General features: G+C 42.5%; 1 protein-coding gene across 4 annotated transcripts in view; it reads left to right on the plus strand.

The window, feature by feature from the left end:
- The window catches only part of KIF13A (kinesin family member 13A), a 216,787-nt gene that overhangs the window by 83,499 nt on the left and 109,641 nt on the right, over nucleotides 1-23,647 (plus strand). The gene's annotated exons all lie outside the window — the stretch shown is intronic.

The raw sequence follows: 23,647 nt of genomic DNA on the forward strand, positions 1-23,647 counted from the left end.
TGCCATCTGCATTTACAAAGCACTTTCATACATTATTTTTTTCTTGGAATTAATGCTCTGGTCCTCAGAGCAAACCTGTCAGCTTACTGTTTCTGTTTTATCAATGATGAAATGAGGCTCAGAGAGATGAAACTGTGTCTTAATTCACACATTGAGTGAGCGGAGAAGCTGGGACCATAGAGAATCACCACCTAGAGAATGGAAGGACAAAACTGGTAACAGCCTAGAATGATTGCTGCCAGGGACAGATGATCTTTTCTATGCCCTACCAAGAGTAGTTGATAGCATCAGGAAAATTCTCCAGACTTTGAGGCAGCTTTAAGCCATCCACAAACTCTGGCTTCTCATTGGAGTTTCTTGGGCCTCACAAAGTCCACTGGCTGGAATCGTTCTCCTTGCTCCGGCCAGCCTTCAGTGGTCTGTTTACCAGTGAGCAACCTACGGGTTAGAGAGTAGGTGGGGAAAAAGAATATGAGAAGGAGGGGATCTGAATGATCAACTCCTGAATAATTGAAGACTGATTTTGTTACTGGTGAGTATTTTATTGGGTATCAAGGGACACTTAGTGCCAAAAGGAAGGAGAAATTCAACCAGTCCCTCACCAATAAGGCTGGTTATATAGCTTTGGTTCCTGAGAAGGAGTCAAGACAGGCTACACACCCAACACACAATGTCTGGTCAGAATCTAAGACATGCTGGGGAGGGTAAGGAATTCGGAATAGATTTGGCTTACTTGCATCTAGGGCTATGAAGTCTAACTTAGCTTTTAGAGTAATGGAAACTCAGCAAAATGCTAAATGTTACCCTTTATGTTTATTGAAGGAGATATAGGAATTGTCCTTGGCACTTAGGAGTTTCAACTCCAGCAAAGGTACATATCCAACAAATAATATGAGATCTTTTAAGAAAGAGGAAATATATGATGTTATAGGAATGTAAGCAGTGGCATCTGGCCAAATCTGGGGAATTAGAAGGTTCTCCCTGAGCAATTATTGATGTAGACATGGTCCCTAAAAGTTGCAGTCAAAAAAGTGTCTCTACTACTCAGAAAGATGTGAGTGTCTCTACTACTCAGAAAGATGTAAGCAGCTCTTCCTTCCCTCGCTCTTGGTCCTAGAGGTTTCAGAACAGACTGCCATCCTTGTGATATATTTAATTCTTTCCCCACAGAAAAAGGCAATGAAATCCTGAGCAATTCTACACATTCGCAGTGAAATTAAAAAGAGGCACAAAAACACATTTTAAAAAAATCACTAATTTCTTTATACCTAAGAATTTTCTAGGTTTCTTTCTATTCAGTATATAGAGCTTACTGTGTTTTCCTAGGTGTTCTGTTGATAGTTCCTACGAAGTATCATGAAATTTTCAAAATAAAATCAATATTAAATCACCACATTGAAATCTATAGGTGCATACCGTAAGACACACCTGAGAATTATAAAGATCACCTTAAAATCAAATAAGTGACACAATAGAGTCATATTTTTTAAAAGGACATTAAAATAAATAAGGTCTTTTCTTGCAGAAACTGAAATATTGAAAGCAAATTGGAAAGGGAATGGTGTTTTTAATGATGATTATATAAACATGAAATTTTATGGATTTAAAACAGTGAGATTCAGACATGCTAAATTAGCAAAATCTTAACAGACTGGTTGGTTCAATTTAGCAAATAATTGTTCTGGGCAGGGGATACAATACTGCATGAATGAGACCTGATCCTAGCATTCTAATGGGGGTGGGGTAACATGCACAATTTAATATAAAGTCAATTGTGTTAAAGGCCACAAGAGGCAAAATATTTGTGGAAGTCATAGGATGAAGGGTCCCATTCTGACTTCAGCAGATCTGAGGATAGCTAGGACTGGACCTAATATTAAAAACCTGTGCTTGAACGCACTGGAGAAATACCAAGTTAGTGAAGAATTACCAAACCAAGATCGAAGAGAAGGTGGAAACGTAGAGGTGTGAACCTGGTGTTTGGGTGTATTCCATTCAGACAGAGCAGTTTAAAGGCAAAGTAGTGTTTCTGACAGCCTCATGGGGTCTGGGGAGCTGAGGAGGACAAAAATGTTAGAGCTCAGAGTTTGCCAGAGGTGGAGTCTTTGGTAAACTCTTTATACTTTGGCTTGGCAGAATGGATTGAGACCCAGCCTTGGCTGGAGTATAAAGATGAAATAGAAATAAACAGTCTTCACATGGATTCCTGTGTGGTTATGAGTTCTTTGTGTGATCCAGGAAATCTCAAGCACTAAAAATGGATCAAAGCAATCCTAGAATGGAGGTTCTTATAGGCACCCAGAAGAAGCAGATGTAATCCCAAATCTCTGAAGATTCCACAGACCATTTTAAAAATACAGTGTCTGCACACAATCAAAGACAAAGAAAGAGGTGCATTACAAGATAAGGTAACATGAATAGGAAATAGCAGAAACAATAAAATGTAGAAATAGACCCACAGATGCTTCAGATGTTCAAATTGTTAAGCATGAACTTTAAAATAACTATGCTTGGGGCGCCTGGGTGGCTCAGTCGGTTGGGCGTCCGACTTCAGCTCAGGTCATGATCTCGCGGTCCGTGAGTTTGAGCCCCGCGTCAGACTCTGGACTGATGGCTCAGAGCCTGGAGCCTGCTTCTGATTCTGTGTCTCCCTCTCTCTCTGCCCCTCCCCCATTCATGCTCTGTGTCTCTCTGTCTCAAAAATAAATAATAAACGTTAAAAAAATTAAAAAAAATAATAAAATAAAATAACTATGCTTATTATATTTAAAGAGATAAAAGATAAGATTTTAAAATGTTGGAGAGGGTTAGAAACCATAAAAAGTGACAAAACAGATTTGGAAAATAATCCAACAGAAATGTTCACCCTGACAAACCCAAAACCAAAATTAAGAACTTAGGGTTTAGCTGCAGACAAGATCCAGCTGAAGAGAGAGTTAAATCACTAGAAGATAGGTTAGTAGAAAATACCAAAATGAAATACGAAAGAGGTGCTGGGACAACTGGACATCAGCATGCACAGAAATGAATTTATATATAGACTTTATACCCTTCGTAAGAATTAATTCAAAATGGATCATAGACCTAAATATAAAATGCAAAATTATAAAGCTTCTAGAAGATAACATACGAGAAATCTAAGAGATCTTGGGGTTGCTGATGACCATTTAGGTTCAGCACCTAAAGTGTGACCTGTAAAAATAAAATTGATTAGTGGGACTTCGTTAAAAGTACACACTGCTGTAACAGCACTCTAAAGAGAATGAAAAGGGGCACCTGGGTGGCTCAGTTGGTTGGGCGGCTGACTTTGGCTCAGGTCATGATCTCACGGTCAGTGAGTTCAAGCCCCGAGTTGGGCTCTGTGCTGACAGCTCAGAGCCTGGAGCCTGTTTCAGATTCTGTGTCTCCCTCTCTCTGACCCTCCCCCGTTCATACTCTGTCTCTCTCTGTCTCAAAAATAAATAAACGTTAAAAAAAAATGTAAAGAGAATGAAAATAAAGCCATATACTGGGAGGAAATATTTGCAAAACACATCTGCTAAAGGACTCTTACCCCCACCTAAAAAAAATATATGTGTGTGTGTGTATAAAGCTCTTAAATTTCAACAGTAATAAAATGAACTACCCAATTAAAAGAAGGGCAAAAGACCTGAACAGACATCTCACCAAAAAAGATACACAGATGGCAAACACGGACATGAAAAATGCTTCACATCATATGTCATTAGGGAATTGAACATTAAGACAACAATGAGATGCCACTGCATACCTATAAGAATGACTAAAATCCAGAGATCTGACAATCCCAAAGCTGATAAGGAGGAGAGCCCTAGGAATTGTCATCCATTGCTGGTGAGAATGAAAAGTGGTATAGCCACTTTGGAAGACCGTGTGGAAGTTTATCACAGTGCTAAACATATTCTTATCATGTAGCTGTGTAATCCTGCTTCTAGGGATTTACTAAAATGAGCTGAAAACTTCTATCCATACAAAAACTACACATGAATGTTTACAGCAACTTCATTTATAATTGCCAACAACTGGAAGCAACCAGGATGTTCTTCAGTAAGTAAATGGATAAACAAACTGTGGTATGTCCATACAATGCAATACTGTATGAATTACCAAGCCACGGGAAAACATGGAGGAACCGTAAATGCATAGTGCTAAGTGAAAGAAGCCAATCTGAAAAGGCTACATACTGTATGATTCCAACTACATGACATTCTGGAAAAGGCAAAACTACAGACATTAAAAATGTGTGGTGTACCTGAGACAGTACCCATAGCTCATGGCAGCTCCAGAGTGACTGTTGAATGAATGAGGAAAAGGAAGGAAGGAAGGAAGGAAGGAAGGAAGGAAGGAAGGAAGGAAGGAAGGAAGATCTATTGGAGCAGAACGACACCCACTAGTTTAGCAGAAAAAAGGTGCAAGTGATGGACAGAGCCACTTTGCCAGAGACACTTTGCCAACTGTCTGCCCTGATTCCATTCTCAAGAAGATCCAAATGCCTGGCCACTCTGTCATCTTGTTGCTTCTTTCTGACTTGACCTCAAAGTGTGCATTAGATCTTGCAAAGCTCACCAGCAGCATGGATTCTCTTGTCATTAATTTGTGTTCTAAAGATTTTTTTTTTTTTTTCTGTGTGTTGTCTGTTTGGGCAGTTGTTGAAATTTCATCTAATGATGTGATGATGGTGAATAATGATAATCACCCACCTGCAACAATGCACTGCTTCTATTATGTGTAAGAATTTTGTGCATTTTACTAAGAAATGTTTGGAGGTAGAAGTGCTGATTAGGAGAAGGCAGAGGCTATCATTTTGAATATTTGGTTGAGTTAGCACTATTCCTCCCCAACGTTATACAGGATACGTCTCGTATTCTTTATACTCTTAGAATGCTATTTCCATTGTTACTATTAATAGTAGGTATCTTTAACTCAGTTCTTGTAATATGCCAGATTCACTTAAAATCCAAATTAAAATTCACTGAAAACTTGGTTGCCTTCAAAGAGGAAAAAAAAAAAATCCATGATTGTCAAGGGGAGCAGGAGGAGAGAAGGGAGAAGGCACAGGATTTTAGGGCAGTGAAATAATTTTTTATAATACTATAATGGTGGGTATATGACATTTATGCATTTATCAAAACTCATAGAACTGTGTAGCTCAAAAGAGAGAATCCAAATGTAAACTATGGAGGTTACTTATTAATACTGTATCAATATTGGTTCATCAACTATAATAAGTGTAACACACTAACCCAGTTATTAATAGGTGAAACCATTGGGGGTTTACCCAAGCAGAGAGAGTATATGGGAACTCTGCACCATCTGCTCAGTTTTTCTGTACACCTTAAAATTGCCTTAAAAAATAGTGTAGGGAGCCATGAGTGGCTCGGTAGGTTGGGTGTCAGATTTCAGCTCAAGTCATGATCTCACAGTTCATGGGTTCAAGCCCTGCATCAAGCCCTGCACTGACAGCACAGAGCTTGCTTGGGATTCTCTCTCTCTCTCTCTCTCTCTCTCCCTCTCCCTCTCCCTCTCTCTTTCTCTCTCTCTCTCTCTCCCTCTCCCCCCCCACCTCTCCCCCACTTGCACTCTGTCTTTAGAAATAAGTAAACTTAAAAAAATTATTTTAAATAGCCCACTATTATGAAAAAATAAATGTAATCACCACATCAACAGAATAAAAAAGAAAAACCATACGATCATCTCAGTAGATGCAGAAAAAGAGCATTTGACAAAATTCAACATTTATTTACAAACTTGAAGCAAGCTAGAGGGACACAGAATCCTCCTTAATGTGGTAAACAGCATCCATTGAAAATATACAGCTGTCATCATACTTAGTGGTGAAAGATTCAGCATTTTCCACCTAAGATAGGCAATAAGGCAAGGATATTGCTTTAGCCACTTCCATTTAGCATTGACTGGAGGTCCTCGCCAGTGTAATAAGGCAAGAAAAAGAAATAAAAGATACTTAGATTGGAAAGGAGGAAGCAAAAGCATCTTTATTTCTTTTTCTTTATTTTTTTAAAATTTTATTTTTTATTTTTAAAAATTTACATCCAAATTAGCATATGGTGCAACAATGATTTCAGGAGTAGATTCCTTACTGCCCCTTACTCATTTAGCCCATCCCCCCCCACACCTCCTCCAGTAACCCTCAGTTTGTTCTCCTTATTTATGAGTCTCTTCTGTTTTGTCCCCCTCCCTGTATATGTGTGTGTGTGTGTGTGTGTGTGTGTGTGTGTGTGTGTGTGTATATATATATAGTGTGTTTTAATATTATTTTTGTTTCCCTTCCCTTATGTTCATCTGTTTTGTCTCTTAAAGTCCTCATATGTATGAAGTCATATGATTTTTGTCTTTCTCTGACTAATTTCACTTAGCATAATACCCTCCAGTCCAGTTCCATCCACGTAGTTGCAAACGGCAAGATTTCATTCTTTTTGACTGCCGAGTAATACTCCATTTTGTATATATACTACATTTTCTTTATCTGTTCATCCATTGATGGACATTTGGGCTCTTTCCATACTTTGGCTATTGTTGATAGTGTTGCTGTAAACATGGGAGTTCATGTGTCCCTTCGAAACAGCACAGCTGTATCCCATGGATAAATGCCTAATAGGGCAATTGCTGGGTCATAGGGTAGTTCTATTTTTAGTTTTTTGAGGAACCTCCATACTGTTTTCCAGAGTGGCTGCACCAGCTTGCATTCCCAAAAAGCATCTTTATTTGTAGCCATTATGGTCACCTACTTGGAAAACATTAAGAAACCTCCAAACAACCTCCTAGGACTTACAAATGGCAAGGTGGCAGGGAAAAGGTCAAAACACAAATTGTATTTTTCTATTCTAGCAATGAGCAATTAGAAAAAATTTAACAAATCCAGTAATTTATAAGTGTTAAAAACATTACATACTTAGGTATATACTTAATGAAAAATGCACAAGACCTTTTTATTAAAACCCCACATATATATAGTCATTTGATTGTAGATGGATGTGTCAAGAGATAGAGCAAAGAGTATCAGCTGTGTTCACATAATGATAAGGCACAGAGTCGGACCAATAGTACATGAAGGGGAGGAGTCTTGGGTGACATCCTGGAAGGCCTTGATGCCAGGGTTGGCCCTCGTGCCTTCCGTGTCTCTCTGCTGCCTATTTTGAACAAAGCAGGGGCATAGTTGGGGCTCTGTTTTGGTAGATTAATGTCAAAGCAGAGCATAGAATAAATTGGGTTTGGTGAGTTGGGGAGGGGCTGGAGGTGGTATTTTGATATTCAATAAAATGTGCAAGAAAAGAGGTGATAAGGGTCTGCACTGAAGCAGTGCCAGGACACTGGAGAAGAGGAAGGGAAAAATTATCAAGATGTTGTAGAAATAGAGCATCCAGATAGGGGCACTTGTACCCCAATGTTTATAGCAGCACTCTCAACAATAGCCAAATTATGGAAAGGGCCTAAATGTCCATCAACTGATGAATGGATAAAGAAATTGTGGTTTATATACAGAAAGGAGTACTACGTGGCAATGAAAAAGAATGAAATATGGCCCTTTGTAGCAACGTGGATGGAACTGGAGAGTGTTATGCTAAGTGAAATAAGCCATACAGAGAAAGATACCATATGTTTTCACTCTTATGTGGATCCTGAGAAACTTAACAGAAACCCATGGAGGAGGGGAAGGAAAAAAAAAAAAAAAAGAGGTTAGAGTGGGAGAGAGCCAAAGCATAAGAGACTCTTAAAAACCGAGAACAAACTGAGGGTTGATGGGGGGTGGGAGGGAGGGGTGGGTGGGTGATGGGTATTGAGGAGGGCACCTTTTGGGATGAGCACTGGGTGTTGTATGGAAACCAATTTGACAATAAATTTCATATATTGAAAAAAAATTAAAAAATAAAAATAATTTGCATGTCAAAAACAATAAATAAAATATTAATTGCCTCACACACACACACAAAAAAGAAATAGAGCACCCAGGACTTGGATGCTGAAAGCATATAGAAGACAATATAACAGAGGCAGAGAGGACTATGGAATTTGAAACCAAACGACTGAAAATCCAGCAGGGACACAAGAAGAAAGGGCTGCTTTGGTGCCAGGACAAGTTGACAGGTTCGGTTTTAGAGTGGGTTAAATTGGGAATGATGGCAAAGCATCTGCTATTAATGCCTCGCAAGGTGTCCGAGGTTTGCAGTCTCTGCCCTAGAAAGGTCAGGTAGATTCTTGTGTAGAGGAGATAGGAGGTGGAAGGAAGGAGTGTCTATGAAGTTGTCAAGGAAGAGAGGATTAAGAGAAACAGAAGACAGAGAATCGAGGCTAGCACCTTGGAACTCATTCTGCTCTGGTGAATGGAGAGAGGAGGAAGAACCAGTAAGTATTAAGAAGGGAGACCAGACGCTCACGTGTGGCCCTGCTGGTGGGGGTGGCATTTAGGATACTTAGACACTTGCTCTTTCCAAATTAGATCTCTTTTGTTTTTAGAAGTTATTTTTTCTAGGGACGCCTGGGTGGTTCATTTGGTTAAGCATCCAACTATTGGTTTCAGCTCAGGTCACGATCTCATGGTTTATGAGTTTGATCCCCACATCAGGCTCTGCACTGACAGCTCGGAGCTTGCTTGAGATTCTCCCTCTCTCTCTCTCTGCCCCTCCTGGGCTCCCTCCCCCCGCCCCTTTCAAAATAAATAAGTAAACTTAAAACAAAGTTATCTTTTCTACTGTTAAGGCAAGGAAAAGATGAAGATATTTCTCTGGTTGACTTTTAAAAAGTTAGATCAATTTTTTTTTTATATATAGCGTGTGCATATAGCATGTTAGGATGGTAAGGGAAATTATTTATATTTGTATAAATTGTCTTGTACTGTGCATTTGGATTTTTCTCTTTGGCTAGTGTTACATTTTGTAAGGGTGTACTCCTGGACAGAGACACATTTATTTCAGTGTAGACCAAAGCCCATACCTCTTAATCTCGCCAGTAGCTCTCATGCGATGTTTATAGGAGTGTGTCCTGTTTCCCTTAAAAAGAAAAGTAAGCTTTTAGGCAAACATGGAGATACTTGCTGTATGCCTCCTCATTAGTTAAAACAAAAACCAAAATGGTTCTGTCTCATAATTTTCAGGGTTGAGATAGGAGTGTTTTTCCTTATCAGTGGGACTAGTTTTATTTTGTTTTGTTTTTAATTTTTTTTTAGCATTTATTTATTATTGAGAGAGAGAGAGAGAGGCACACAGAGCATGAGCAGGAGAGGGGTAGAGAGAGGAGGAGACACAGAATCCGAAACAGGCTCCAGGCCCTGAGCTGTCAGCACGGAGCCCGACGCGGGGCTCGAACCCACACACCATGAGATCATGACCTGCGCCAACGTCGGTCGCCCAACTGACTGAGCCACCCAGGCGCTCCTCAGTAGGACTCATTTTGAGTCTAAGGTTTTTGTTTCAGGGGTGTTAATCGCCTGTTTGTTCAGCCACCTTCTCGTAAACTTTGGATTTTGGCAGGAGGTGGTGCAGAGGGAGAGAAGACACATGTGTGTAGAGAATCACTATCTAATTATGCCCTTACACACGCTCTGTTGTGGGAGAACAGAAAAATGTCCTCAGTCACAGTAGCTTTGCCTTCAGAAAGGAACTGGTTCTGGTTCCCCCTGTTGGCCCTCAGAAGTTCTGGCACGTTCTGGGAACTTCCCTTCCTGCGCTTCGTCATATCTGGCACAAGTGTCTTTCCTTTGGAGCTACATTGAAGCGCACAGAAAAACAAGTGAATTCTTCTTCTTCTTCCTGTTTTCTCCTCTCTGTCAGTGTTTATGGAACAACTTCCATGTGCCACAATGTGCACTGTAGGGCTGGGGGAGGTTTCTGAACTCAGACCATTCAAAGCCTCCTCTTCAAAGAGGAGATGAAGCCTAAGGAATGGATTTGGCCAGAACCATCCAGGGATAGAGCTTGGGCTTTCTGGTCTCCTGTACTTTCTGTTAGAACACATGGTTAGTGTAAAGCAGGTTTTCTATTTGTTGGGTTTTACGGAGCAAAGACAGCAGGAAGCAGTAGGAAGGAAGTGTTGGGCGAGGATGTAAATCTGTAAGATCACTTCCTTTAGATTCATCTCCTTTTCTTTTTTTTAATTTTTTTTTTAAACCTTTATTTTTGAGACAGAGAGAGACAGAGCATGAGTGGGGGAGGGTCAGAGAGAGGGAGACACAGAATCTGAAACAAGCTCCGGGCTCTGAGTTGTCAACACAGAGCCCCATGTGGGGCTCGAACTCACGGACGTGAGATCGTGACCTGAGCTGAAGTCGGATGCTCAACCGACCGACCCACCCAGGCGCCCCCATAGACTCATCTCCTTTTCTACTCAGTTTGCTTTTTTTTCTCTCTCTGAACTCTAGATCATTATGTTTAACATCTCATAAATTAGTGTATGATTTATTTGGATATTTGGTGATGTTAAACTCACCTTAAATTGTTTTTTTTTTTAATTTCATCTTCAAGTGTGTTCAGGACTAGGTGTGCTTAGGAACTTCAAGCTGTTTGATCCCTCTTATATTTCCATAAGTTTGTTGGCAAAGTCATGAGCGGATGAAAATGACATTTAATGGCAGGCTCTATCCATTACAGAGTCATACCAAAACCCTGACTTTGCAAAATTTGCTCGTGAAAAAGGGAGGGGGCAGTCTTCCCATAGAGACAGTTTGCCGTCTCAAGTGTGGTTTAACTGTTTTCCGTCTGTGACCTGCCATCAATTTCTGTTGCCTCGACCACTTCACCTTGTGCATTTCTTGAAAACTAAATGTTGGCCTCTGAGGAGAGGAATTCTAAACCAACGCTGTGCAGTCTAGCAACTGTGTAGCCACACGTGACTTTCCAGCGTGTGCTGTGTGGCTGCACAGGACTGAGATGTGTTGCAAACACAAAATGCACATCAGACATGAAAGATTTAGCATGAGAAAAAAAATACATAAGGTAAATATTTGGGATATATCAGGTTAAATAAAAATATTAACATTTGTTTTTATCTATTTTATTTTATTTTTAGCATTTATTTATTTTTGAGAGAGTGTGCGTGGGAGAGGGGCAGAGAAAGAGAGGGAGACACAGAATCGGAAGCAGGCTCCAGGCTCCGAGCTGTCAGCACAGAGCCTGACGCGGGGCTCAAACGCATGAACTGTGAGACCATGACCTGAGCCGAAGTTGGACACTTAACCGACTGAGCCACCCGGGCACCCCTCTCTTTATTTTTTAATGTGTGCATGAAGACATTTTCAACTACATAGGTAGCTCACATTATCTCTGTCGGACGGCAGTGTTTGCGGCCAAACACATGGCTGAGGCTGGACATCTTTTCAGCATCCATCCACCCTGAAGCAGCACCACAGCCAACCCTAACATTTCCGTCTTTATGTCCGGGTCCACGAGTGTTTCAGCTGCACGAGCTCCGTGGCAGCATAGTCCCCCTGCTCTGTGTTTTTCCCAGGAATCATCTTTTCCTTACCCATTCAGAAGTCATTTATTAGACAAATATTAACGGAGAACATTTGTGAAAAGTCTTGCATGAGGAGGTTGTGGGGTTCAAGAGGCGATTAAACTTGTGGCCCCTGCCCTCTAGAAATCATAACACGGAAAGGAAGTTTAAACCTATCAGCCCTGTAGGTAACAAAAGAGAGATGATGATGAACATCATTGGCTCTTTCAGTGTTTTTTTGTCTTCCGAGGAAGAAAGGCTCGAGGAGGGTATTCACGTATGGGTGTGGTTTTCAAAAGGCGTGGGATCCAAGAGGTATTTGAGGAACAGAAACAAAGTAATGGCTGTTAAGGGAAAATTGTTTCTCTAGTCACAGCACTGATCCAATGTGTGGGATTTCCACAATAAGTGATTCTCTAATTCTGTTTGGACACCCACAGGATATCCTACAAGTTAATTCAGCTTTGACACTGACTGCCCGCCCAGAGTCAGCCCAGACTGCACAGGTTCAGGGCGGGGGGCTCAGTCCCAGAAGACCACCCTCACTTCAGGCCCTATAGTCAGCGGGCCCCCAGGTTACCAGTACTCCCATCTGACTTTGCTACAAATCAGAGCCTCCCAAGACACTGCCTCAGGTTCAGTAATTTGCTAGAATGGCTTTCAAAACCCAGGGGAATGTTTACTTGGGTTTACCGGCTTATCATAAAGGGTACGGTTGAACAGCCAGATAAAGAGGTGTGCAGGGCAAGGTCTGGAAATGTCCCAAGCACAGGAGTTGAAGTGTCATCTTCTGGTACATGGATGCATTCGCCAAACCTGAAAACCCTCCGAATCTTGTTATTTAGGGGTTTTGATGGAGGTTTCATCTCAGCTCCTAACTAATCTCTAGTTCCTCTCCCTTTCCCAGAGAACTGGGGTGGGGCGGGGGGGCTGTGGGGTTGACAGTTCCAAGCTTCTAGTCGAGGCTTGGTCTTCCTGGCAGCTCACCCCCTTCAAGAAGTCATCCAGGAGACCACCACGTGTCGCCTCACTTAGAGCAACAGAGGATCCTGTCACTAGGCGAATTCCAGGGGATTTAGGAGATCTGTGTCGGGAACTAGGGATGAAAACCAAGAATATATTTATTACTATATCACAAGTGCCGTGGGAAGGTGTAAACTCAGCGTAGATTGTAGAGTACGGGAAATAGAAGTTGCGTATTAAAATCTAGGAAAGCAGGTAGCTCGTAGAGGGCTTGGGAGTCTGTGTCATTCCGGCCGGCTATGCAGAATCATTTAGGATTTTTGTATCAACAGGTTATATGGGGGGGCCTGGATGGCTCGGTCAGTTAGGCGTCCGACTTCTGCTCAGGTCATGATCTCATGGTTCATGAGTTCGACCCCCACATCAGGCTCTGTGCTGACAGCTCGGATCCTGGAGCCTGCTTTGGATTCTGTGTCTCTCTCTCTCTCCGCCCCCGCCCCCCACTTGCACACACATATTCTCTCTCTCAAAAAAACAAAAAAACATTAAAAAAAGTTACATGGTGGGTGGGGCGCCTGGGTGGCTCACCTGACTCTTGATTTCGGCTCAGGTCATGATCTCGTGGTCATGAGATTGAGTCCCATGTCAGGCTGTGTGCTGGGCATGGAATCTGCTTAAGATTCTCTCTTTGCACCTCTGTACTTCCCCAGTTTGCCTGAGGGTGCGCTCTCTCTCTCTCTCTCTCTCTCTCTCTCCTAAAAAACAATATCATCAGAGACATGCAAATCAAAACCACAATGAGATACCACCTCACACCTGTCAGAATGGATAAAATCTTTTGATAATAGAAAAACAAAAAAGTGTTGGCAAGGAGAAAAAGGAACCTTTTTGCACTGTTGGTGGGAATGCAAACTGGTGTAGCCACTCTGGAAAACCAAGTGTGGAGGTTCCTCAAAGAAAGAAAAATAGAGCTGCCATATGATCCAGTGATTCAACTACTGGATATTTACCCAAAGGATAAAAAAAATATATATTAATTCAAAGGGATATATGCATCCTATATTTATTGCAGCATTATTTATAATGGTCAAATTATGAGATCAGTCCAAGTGTCCATTGATAGATGAATGCGTAAGGAAGATGTGGTATGTATATGTGTGTGGATCTATCTATATAGAGAGAGATGACTGAATATTACTCAGCCATAAAAAGAATGAAATCTTGCCATTGTCAATGGCAGGGATGAATCTAGAGAGTATAATGCTAAGTGAAATAAGTCAGTCAGAGAAAGACAAATACCATATGTGGCATTTAAGAAACAAATGAACAAAACAGACAAACCCAGAACCAGGCTTGACTGTAGAGAGCAAATTGATGGTCACCAGAGGGGAGGTGGGTGGGGGGATGGGTGATGAAGGTGAAGGCGATTGAGAGTGCACTCACTGTGATGAGCGCTGAGTGATGTGTGGGATTGCCACGTCATTATATTGTACTCTTAATACTAATAAAACATTATGTCAACTGCACTGGAATTAAAGAAAGCTTTTTAAAAGTTACATGATCAGAGCACGCATGGAATTAATCTGGCTGCAGGACGTAGGATAAATAATGAGTGTAGAATATCAGGTGAGAGCAATCGAGATTCACTTTATAATAACCACTTTGTGTGTCCATCAGCTTATGCGTGATGCAGTGGTAACCCTCCAGTCACTACTCAGTGGCCTGAGACCACTGAGGTTTATTTCTTAGATGCTCTATGTCAGCTGAGGTCAGCTGTGGCCCTGCACCGTGTGGCTTCGGTCTGGGCGCCCATCTAGAGGAGCAGTCCTTATCTAGGATGTGCTGTTACTTCGGCAGAGAGAAAAAGAAGAGAACCAGGCAGTGGCCTCGTACCTGGCTGTGAACTGGCAACATCTCTGTCCACGTTTAATTGGCTGAAGCAAGTCACATGGCCAAGCCTGATGTCAGTAAGTCAGGGATTATATTCCTCCTACCAGAGCACTGCAGTCACATCCGGCAGGGATGTGTAATCCCCTTTCAGGGAGGACAGTGACTAATCTGGAAAAGTGATACAATCCATTACACTTTGCCATCCTAAGTCACATTTGTTAAAAAGCAAAACAAAACAAAAACAAAAACAACAAGAAAAACCTCCCAAGAAACAACAAAATCCTCAGAATCATGCTGCTGTACATTTCTGAATTGAAACTTCTATAGGCTCTCTGCCTGTCTCCTCTTTCCTTCTCTCGGACTTTGTTCAGAGGCAGATGTCCCCACTGTAACCGTGTGCCTCTCTAGATGCCTACAGATACAGCTGAATGGCTACCAGGTTCATGGACTACAGACCCCATCTCTCTTGCTTTTGGCATCGATCCATCTCCAAAACCTACTGGACCAGGCAGACTCTCAGAAATCTCTCCCACCTCCCCTACCTCTGGGAGAGTGAACTCTCTGCCAGCCTTCCCAGTGTAATCTGTTTACAATCCCTGGAGTACCTTGGGTTTCCCATCTCTGCTGACCTGGGGACTCAGGGTCCACCCAGCTTCTCTGTGCTGGACCACCACACCTGGTCCCGCAGGGATGATCGGCAAAGGAGACGAGGTACTGGTCGGGTCTAAACCAGTTCCAGAGATCGCTCATGGCAGGTGGTGCCTCGGTGACTCAAATTCAATCTGGGTTTTATTTGATTTTTTTTGTTTGTTTGTTTGTTTTTAGTGAGCAACAGCCGTCATTTATTAGACACCATGCAGCACATACACAGATATTTGCAGCTTATCTTCTGGCCTGTTTTTGTTGATGAAGAAATACTCTTGTGTTTGAAAACACCCAAATCACCTTGTGAATATGCTGTTGGTGAAGTTATCTGGGTGGCTAGTTTTTTGGTTTTTTTGTTTTTTTGGGGGGGTGAAGCAATCAGAGCATGAAAGAACCAGGAGGAAAAAAAAAACACAGGTTGTATATTTGTGACACCCTCACCCCCGCCCCTCACAACCAGTGAGGCAGATTTTAGGACTGAATGATAAAGGGCTTAAACATGAAAAGAATGGAGTATCAGAACGAGTTGGGATTCAGTTAGTACTGCATTGCTCACACACCACTAATTTGTACATTTGTGGTATAAAACGGGAAGGTCTCCACCCTGTTATAATATCGGTCTGGGACTTGGGAGAGCTCATTCCCGCTTTCAAATTTATTGGAACTCTGGATGTTTTCACTTTCGGTGCCTTTTCCCACAGGCTGTTGAAATTCACACGCTACCTTCAGTCCTGTATTCTAGGGCAACCCAGCCCGATGACTTCTTCCTTTAACATCTCTCACATTTATTTTCTTCCAATAGTAGCTGGGAGTCTGTCTGCTGAAAGTGACTGGAACTCAAAGCGGAGGGAGCACAAGATAAAGTTATACGAATGACTTTGGGGCATCCTTTACGAGGACAGGAGGTGGCTGGGGTTCAGATGGCAGTCGCCTCTCCTGATTTCCCCATCTCCTGTGTCTGTTCCCATGTGGGTCCCTTCCTTTCTGTCTCTCACTGCTTTCCAGCTGTGCCTGCTTCTTTAGTTCCTGTGGTTAGAAGCATGGCCTCAACATGTCCCAGATTTTTATAGCATCAGTCATTTGAGAGAGACTTGTTTGGCTTCCCTAATTTCAAATCCCAAACTCCCAAAGACATCCACTTTAGGGCCAGTTAACTATGGCCAAGAGATTCTGGACTAAGTGTCCCCCGCGCACACGGGGGCTCTTCCTGCCTTCTTCCTTGAGTAATCATATGTGGAATATATGATTTGATTTGATTTGATTTGACAGAGTGTGCGTGAGGGGTGGGGGAGAGAGAGAGAAAGAGAGAAAGAGAAAGAGAATTTCAAGCAGGCTCCATGCTCTGTGTGGAGCCCAATGCGGGACTTGATCCCATGACCATGAGATCAGGACCTGAGCCAAAATCAAGAGTCAGGTGCTCAACTGGCTGGGCCACCCAGGGGCCCTTGAATAAATGATTTTGCATGCCACATAAGAACATGGCGGTAGCTCCCGGGAACCACGTGGCTGGTGCGGGAGTTAGCACAATTGTCCAAAGGAAAGATGCTATTTCTAGAATAAATAAGGTATGGGTTTCTGAGCAAAAAAAAAAAAAAAAAAAAAGTGATTTTCACTACAGCTTCTCTCCATCTGCGCCGAGGCTGAGAATTAAAAACTTTTGCCTCCTTCATAACGCTTTGCTAATTGACCTCTTTGTTGCTCGTCTTACACCCATTCGGTCCATCTTCCACACAGTTGCCCAGGTGATCATTCAGAGTAAGAACGAAGCCCTGTCATCCGCCCTCGAGCTTCTCAGTAAGGAGCATGAAGTGTCCCGTGGTCTGCCCACCCCTCCCCAGTTCTCCCCTCCTCCTTCCCCTGCCCACTGCTCTTGCAAACAACTCCAGTGGCCCCTGATTCCTTTTCTTCTGTTGCTTGCCAGGTTCCCCCTTTCCCTGGAGCACCTTTCCTATTTGTCTTCTTCATGATCATTTGTCAAACTTCAGCCCAAGCTTTACCTTCTCTAGAAACGTTTCTGGAGGCTCGCTCCTCCACCCCCAGCCCCATGGGGTCACTGTTCGATCTTCCTATGTCTGCACTGCCTTCTACAGCTCACGCTCTTTCCTTCTCTTGGTTACTTCCCTCTATTAGAGAGTGAGGGCTTTACAAGTGGGGGGCTCTTGTTTCTGTCCTGACCGGCTCAGCAGATGCTTACGACAAAGACAAGCCAGTTCTTTGACGAGCCACTTCTCCACGCACCCATAGAAATTCAACCTGTGGTGTAGAGTGGCACTTGCCCACAGCTTAGCCATTTCCTACGACAGAGCGTGAATTCCCCGAGACCAGGGGCATTGCCTCATCAGCCCGTTGGTGCACAGCAGACGCTGCTGGCTTGCGTTGAGTCTTTACGCAAAATCTGGCTTTGACTTCTTCCCAGTCAGTCAGGCAATATTGACTGTGTGAGTCAAGATGTCGTCTGGTGTGCACATCTAGGCATAGATAAAGAAAATGATTAATCTCTGCAAAAAGGGAACCGTTACTCGACAGCATTTTAATGGGAAAGTAGTGTCTGCTGGTAGAAGTCACGAGTAATAGCGGTGACCATCATGGTACTTCCTGATGCACAGGAGCAGATATGTTCTCATGCAGGGCTTGAGTTGGTGCTGGCAAAGCCGCTTTTGCAAACAGCGGTGGTTGCAGATGGTTCTGGGGATCAGACAGGCTTCAATGACCAACTTTCCTTTCCACTTCAGGACAGCCTCTTCAAGATGAACGACATCTAACTCTTCTTTTTTTTTTTTTTTTTGACTCTTCACATCTCTGACTTAGGAGAAAGAAATGAAGGGGAAGAGTGTCAAAACTTGACACTAAAAGGAAGATTTCAACATGACCCGAACTGTATAGGGCTTTAATTTGGGGAGGGGGTCTGACTCAATTCTCATAACGGTGTGGTGAAATGCGAACAGATTTGGCACTTGTCTTTCAGATTAACTGTGGTCTTTGAACTTGACAAAATTGAATATTGGCAAGCCAGTACTTCTAAAGCTAGAGAAATGGGGGTTTGTGAAGAGATCTCAGGCGCAGTTTCAAAGTTAGGTAGTTGCCACAACAGCCTGTTAATGGCAGCTGGGGCTGCACATGTGAACAGCGGATTGATTGTGCAAAGAGAGGAGGGTGACCGTATAGAACGAGAGAAGGGAAACACACTTCTTCGTGCAAAGGAAAGCTCATCCACATGGAGTGGAGTTCTTTTCCCCCAAGGGAAGCCCTTTAGATTCTGGATTTGGGAGGTAGGAAGTAGTATGCTTTGCATTGATGCTTTTGTTAACAGAACTCAAGAAACTATAGCAACTCTTCCCCTGATGGCCGTGGGGATCTTTGTTGCCTTTTCACTTTGCTTTCTTAATTTGATTAAGCGAATCGAGCTATCACACCATCTACTACATCTGTACCTGTAGGAAATAAGGAAATGAATCCACACAGCCCCTGGCTCAGGGGAGGTCGCGGCTCAATGAGACTGTGGAACACCGGACTGTGCATGGTACACAGTAAACACTCCACAAGCGGTAGGGCTACTATCTGGGGAGAGAAGCTGGCTCTTAGATGCCATTAATACTGGAAACAGAGTCACTGTTTCACACCAGGCATTGTATTGGTAGGTATTTGCTTAAATCCTCACAATCCTAATTGAATGTAAAATATGCACTTATATAGGTAGAGAATGTATTAGAGAGGTATAGCTTTTCACTAAGCCAGCACAGAGGAAGGAGGGTGAGGAAACACTGGAGGAGGTGACCTTTGGACGGGAAGAACGTGTTGTAGATCACCGGGCAGAGGTGAGGAGAGGAAGATAGCTGCTGGAAGGAGGGATTCCCTCACAGGTCTCCATTCTCTTTTCCTCCTTTTGCCTGTGGACTTCCCACTGTGCTTAATATGCCTGGAGGATTCCTTGGTCATGGGTGGAAACTCTCAGAGCTGAAGATCTGGGTAACTCTGGACAGAATAGATGACTAGGGGTGCTTGGTCAACTAATGTCTGTAGGGTGACCCTAGTCCTGTTACTTCCACAGTTGAATGAAAACAGAGGCTTTGACAAGGTACCACTGTGGTGTCTCCTAGGGTCACAGTAACCAGTCAGTGTGTGCCGTTTTAAGCAGCCATCTACATGAAAACAGATTTACAAGACCATTTAATTAAAAGGTACTTTACCAAGAAGTTGCTTTACGGAGCAAATTCTCAGATTTTTTGTTTGTTTGTTTGGTGGAATTATGGACAAGAAAAACATTAGGAAAACCAAAGTCTTGGCCTCTAAGAATTAGTAATTTAGCAGAACAAAGGGAATCTCTATCACACGCATATTACCGCCCCCCTCCACACAGATTAGAAATTCACAGCAATGAGTATCCGTAAGAGTTTTATAAAGAAGTAACATTTGAGATGTCATTGAAAGATTAAAAAAATTTTTTTAACGTTTTATTCATTTTTTGAGAGACAGAGAGAGACAGAGTGTGAGCGGGGAAGGGCCAGAGAGAGAGGAAGACACAGAATCCAAAGCAGGCTCCAGGCTCCAAGCTGTCAGCACAGAGCCCGATGTGGGACCCGACCCCACAAACCATGAGATCATGACCTGAGCTGAAGTCAGACACTTAACCCACTGAGCCACCCAGGCGGCCCTGAAAGATTGTAATTTGGAGAAATTGAAACAGAGTGGGCTTTCCTCATTGTGTCAGAAATCTGATCTATATGTTTAGAAATATTTGTTTATGTACAATTATCTTGAGATAAGTTGGGGTTCCGTAAAAGTGATTTTGGGGGCTCCTGGGTGCCTCAGTTGGTTAAGCATCCAACTCTTGATTTTCACTCAGGTCATGAAATCACGGTTTATGGGATCGAGCCCCGTGTCAGGCTCTGTGCTGACAGTGCGGAGCATGTTTGGGATTCTCTCTCTCCCTCTCTCTGCCCCTCCCCAGTTTGTTCATCCCCCCCGCCTTTCAAAAAAAAAATAAGTGTAAAAGAATGTATTTTAAGTAATTTTGGGGAAAAAAATGTCCCTTTTGTCCCAAGGATAATTGTTTTATGTTTTGTTATTTTTATCCAGACTATTTGCAACCAGAGGACAAACAACATGCCTAATACATAATTGAGTTCCCTGTAGTACCTGAAATTGAGAGGGGTGGCAAATAGGTACTTGTGATTGCTGTGGGGATCAAACATCATGCAGTTGGAGAACTTCTCGGTGAATCCACACCGAGGATGAACGGAAGGTAGTTGCTTTGCACGGACCTGCGTGTTTGGTTTCCAGGGGTCAGGAAAATGATGACAGATCATGTTTCTTAGGATGCTGATGCCTTCTGGTTCTTCAAGGACACAGAAGATTCTTGCATTTTTAAAAATTGAATTTTGCTGAAATGCCATCAGAGCTAGAACTTTTAGGTAGGACTGGAGTTTGACTGTGTTGCGTCCTGTGCCTGCATCCTGGAACTCCTTTGCCTCGGAATATATACCACTCAGCACATTTGCCTTATTAAAAACAGCTTGTCGTAACTTTACTAGATGTTCAGTGGTTCACAAAGATGCAAAGCTAACATTTTTAAGAGAGCAATGAAGGTGGAACAGATGTGAACAGCAAGCTGCAGGGAATTAAATGTCAGTATGAGTTTTACAAGTTGCAAATGAGGAGGAAGGAGTGGGATTCTGAGAAGGTAGAGTAAAATTTTCTTGGAAACAACAAAGACAATGGCTTTCAGGGTTGGAAACAACTGGACAGCATCTGTCCTCTTGGCTCTTTATCAAATTGAAGGCTCTTGGAAGGTGTGGGTGCTTTCACAAAAAATGCTCACCATGTGGGTTGGCGTTGACAAGACCAGAAATTTACACTTGGTTTCCAAATTTGATTTATCGTTTTAGTCAGTTGTATGCATCGAGAAGTCCCCCACCCCCACACCGCAGTTACGATGCTAGGGCCTTCGTGATGAATAGAGGAAATAAGCATTCGGGAATTTTATTTCATTTTATTTTTGTTTAACATAATTTATTGTCAAATTGGCTAACATACAGTGTATACAGTGTGCTCTTGGTTTTGGGGGTAGATTCCATGGTTCATCACTTACATACATCACCCAGTGCTCATCCCAACAAGTGCCCTCCTCTATGCCTGTCACCCACTTTTCCCTCTACCAACCCCCATCAACCCTCAGATTGTTCTCTGTATTTAAGAGAGATGGAGGGTTTGCCTCCCTCCATCTCTGTGTGTAACTATTTTTTCCCCTTCCCCTCCCCCATGGTCTTCTGTTAAGTTTCTCAAGATCCACATATGAGTGAAAACATATGATATCTGTCTTTCTCTGGTTGACTTATTTCATTTAGCATAATACCCTCCAGTTCCATCCATGTTGCTGCAAATGGTATGGTTTTATTCTTTCTCATTGCCAAGTAGTATTCCATTGTGTATATAAACCACATCTTCTTTATCCATTCGTCAGTTGAGGGACATGTAGGCTCTTTCCATAATTTGCTATTGTTGAAAATGCTGCTATAAACATAGGGGTACATGTGCCCCTATGAATCAGCACTCCTGTATAAGCATTTGGGAATTTTATTGAAAGGAATTCAAAGTCTTAAGTAACATATTTCTCAAATACATTGTGGTGGCTTTGAGAAACATGACTTTCTTTTTAATTTGAAATGGTCAGTTTTCAAGAAATAGCTCTCAAGAAGATGGTTTTGATATCTCTTTTGAAATGTCAGTAGATTTTGTTTTGTTTTTTTTTAATGTTTACTTATTTTTGAGAGAGACAGAGAGAGAGTGAGCAGGGTAGGATAGAGAGAGAGGGAGACACAGAATCCGAAGCAGGCTCCAGGCTCTGAGTTGTCAGCACAGAGCCCGACATGGGGCTTGAACTCATGAACCTGGAGAGCATGACCTGAGCCAAAATCGAATACTTAACCAACTGTACCACTAAGGTGCCCCGAAATGTCAGTAGATTTTGTATTGGAAAATCAAAAGGACCAAAGGAAATCATGTCCCCTTTTGTTACAAACCTTTTGTGATGAAATTATACTTAAATCTGGCCATGAAAAGAAGGCTAATAGTTTGTGAATATTTATAGGATTAAGAAGATTACAAGGGAAATTATTGGGCTACATAAAACAAATTAGTTTGAACATCCTTGAACCTGTTTTCGTAACAGTCATAAGAAATAATTGTTTTAGCAACAAATAATTCATCTAATCTCTGTACAAACTACAAAGTATACATGATGTGGCCATACCTGTTATCCACCTGAGCCACAGCATAATGGTGTCAAAGGGGACCCTGGTGCTCATCTTGGGACCATATTGTATTTTTAACCATTTTTAACCTCAAAAACATGCATATGAAAGTAATAAAATATCCAAAAATATATCTTGCCGTTGAACTTCTGCTTACTCTTACTGGTTCTCACATCTCTTCTGTGTTTGTGTCTGCATTCCAACTCCTGCTTCTGGTATTATGTGGATTTACTGAAAAAATACTCTCTAGAATGGCCACTCTGGATGAGATCCTGACCCAGGTGGTGAGAGGTACATGAGACATAGTCCCTGTCCACAAGGAGCTCATGGTTTAAAGTGGCAGTAGGACCCACACAGAAGAGCTACTAAGTGCTGTAGAAATTCATAGAAGGGACGATTGCTTGTAGCCTGCTTTAAGGAAAAAAATTATAACAAAAATTTTTCTGTCCACTTGCTTTGAGCTTTAGGGAAATCCCTCAGGTGTCTAGGCGTCAATTTTCTTTTTTTTTTTTTTAATTTTTTTTTTAACGTTTATTTATTTTTGGGACAGAGAGAGACAGAGCATGAACAGGGAGGGGCAGAGAGAGAGGGAAACACAGAATCGGAAGCAGGCTCCAGGCTCTGAGCCATCAGCCCAGAGCCCGACGCGGGGCTCGAACTCACGGACAGTGAGATCGTGACCTGAGCTGAAGTCGGGTGCTCAACCGACTGAGCCACCCAGGCGCCCCTAGGCGTCAATTTTCTTTTTTAAAAAACTTTTTAAATGTTTATTTTTGAAGGAGAGAGAGACAGAGTGTGAGCAGGGGAGGGTCACAGAGAGAGTGGGAGACACAGAATCTGAAGCAGGCTCCAGACTCTGAGCTGTCAGCACAGAGCCCGGCATGGGGCTTGAACTCACGAACCCGGAGATCATGACCTGAGCCGAAGTCAGACACTTAACCCCAGGCACCCCTGGGCGTCAACTTTCTTTTAAAAAAAATTTTTTTTTTAATGTTTATTTTTGAGACAGAGAGAGACAGAGCATGAACGGGGGAGGGTCAGAGAGAGAGGGAGACACAGAATCTGAAGCAGGCTCCAGGCTCTGAGCTGTCAGCACAGAACCCGACGCGGGGCTCGAACCCACGAACCGCGAGATCATGACCTGAGCCAAAGTCGGATGCTTAACCGACTGAGCCACCCAGGCGCCCCCTTAATGGTAAATATTTGCTAAAATAATAACCTGTACTCCATGACTGGATGGGGGATGGCCATTCTAAATGTCTGTCATCCAAGGTTTTGAAATTCGAGACCTAATTCAGATGAGGGAATTCTATTATTTTTGGCCAACAAAGAGCAGTCACATCCACCAGTACCGTCATGGGCCTTTTCTCCTCTGCAGGTTTTTGCTGTTGTTTGTTTGCTTCCTTTTAAACCTCCTCTGCAGGGTTTGAATTTTA

Source organism: Panthera uncia, assembly GCF_023721935.1.
Source record: "Panthera uncia isolate 11264 chromosome B2 unlocalized genomic scaffold, Puncia_PCG_1.0 HiC_scaffold_25, whole genome shotgun sequence".
Lineage (NCBI taxonomy): Eukaryota > Metazoa > Chordata > Mammalia > Carnivora > Felidae > Panthera > Panthera uncia.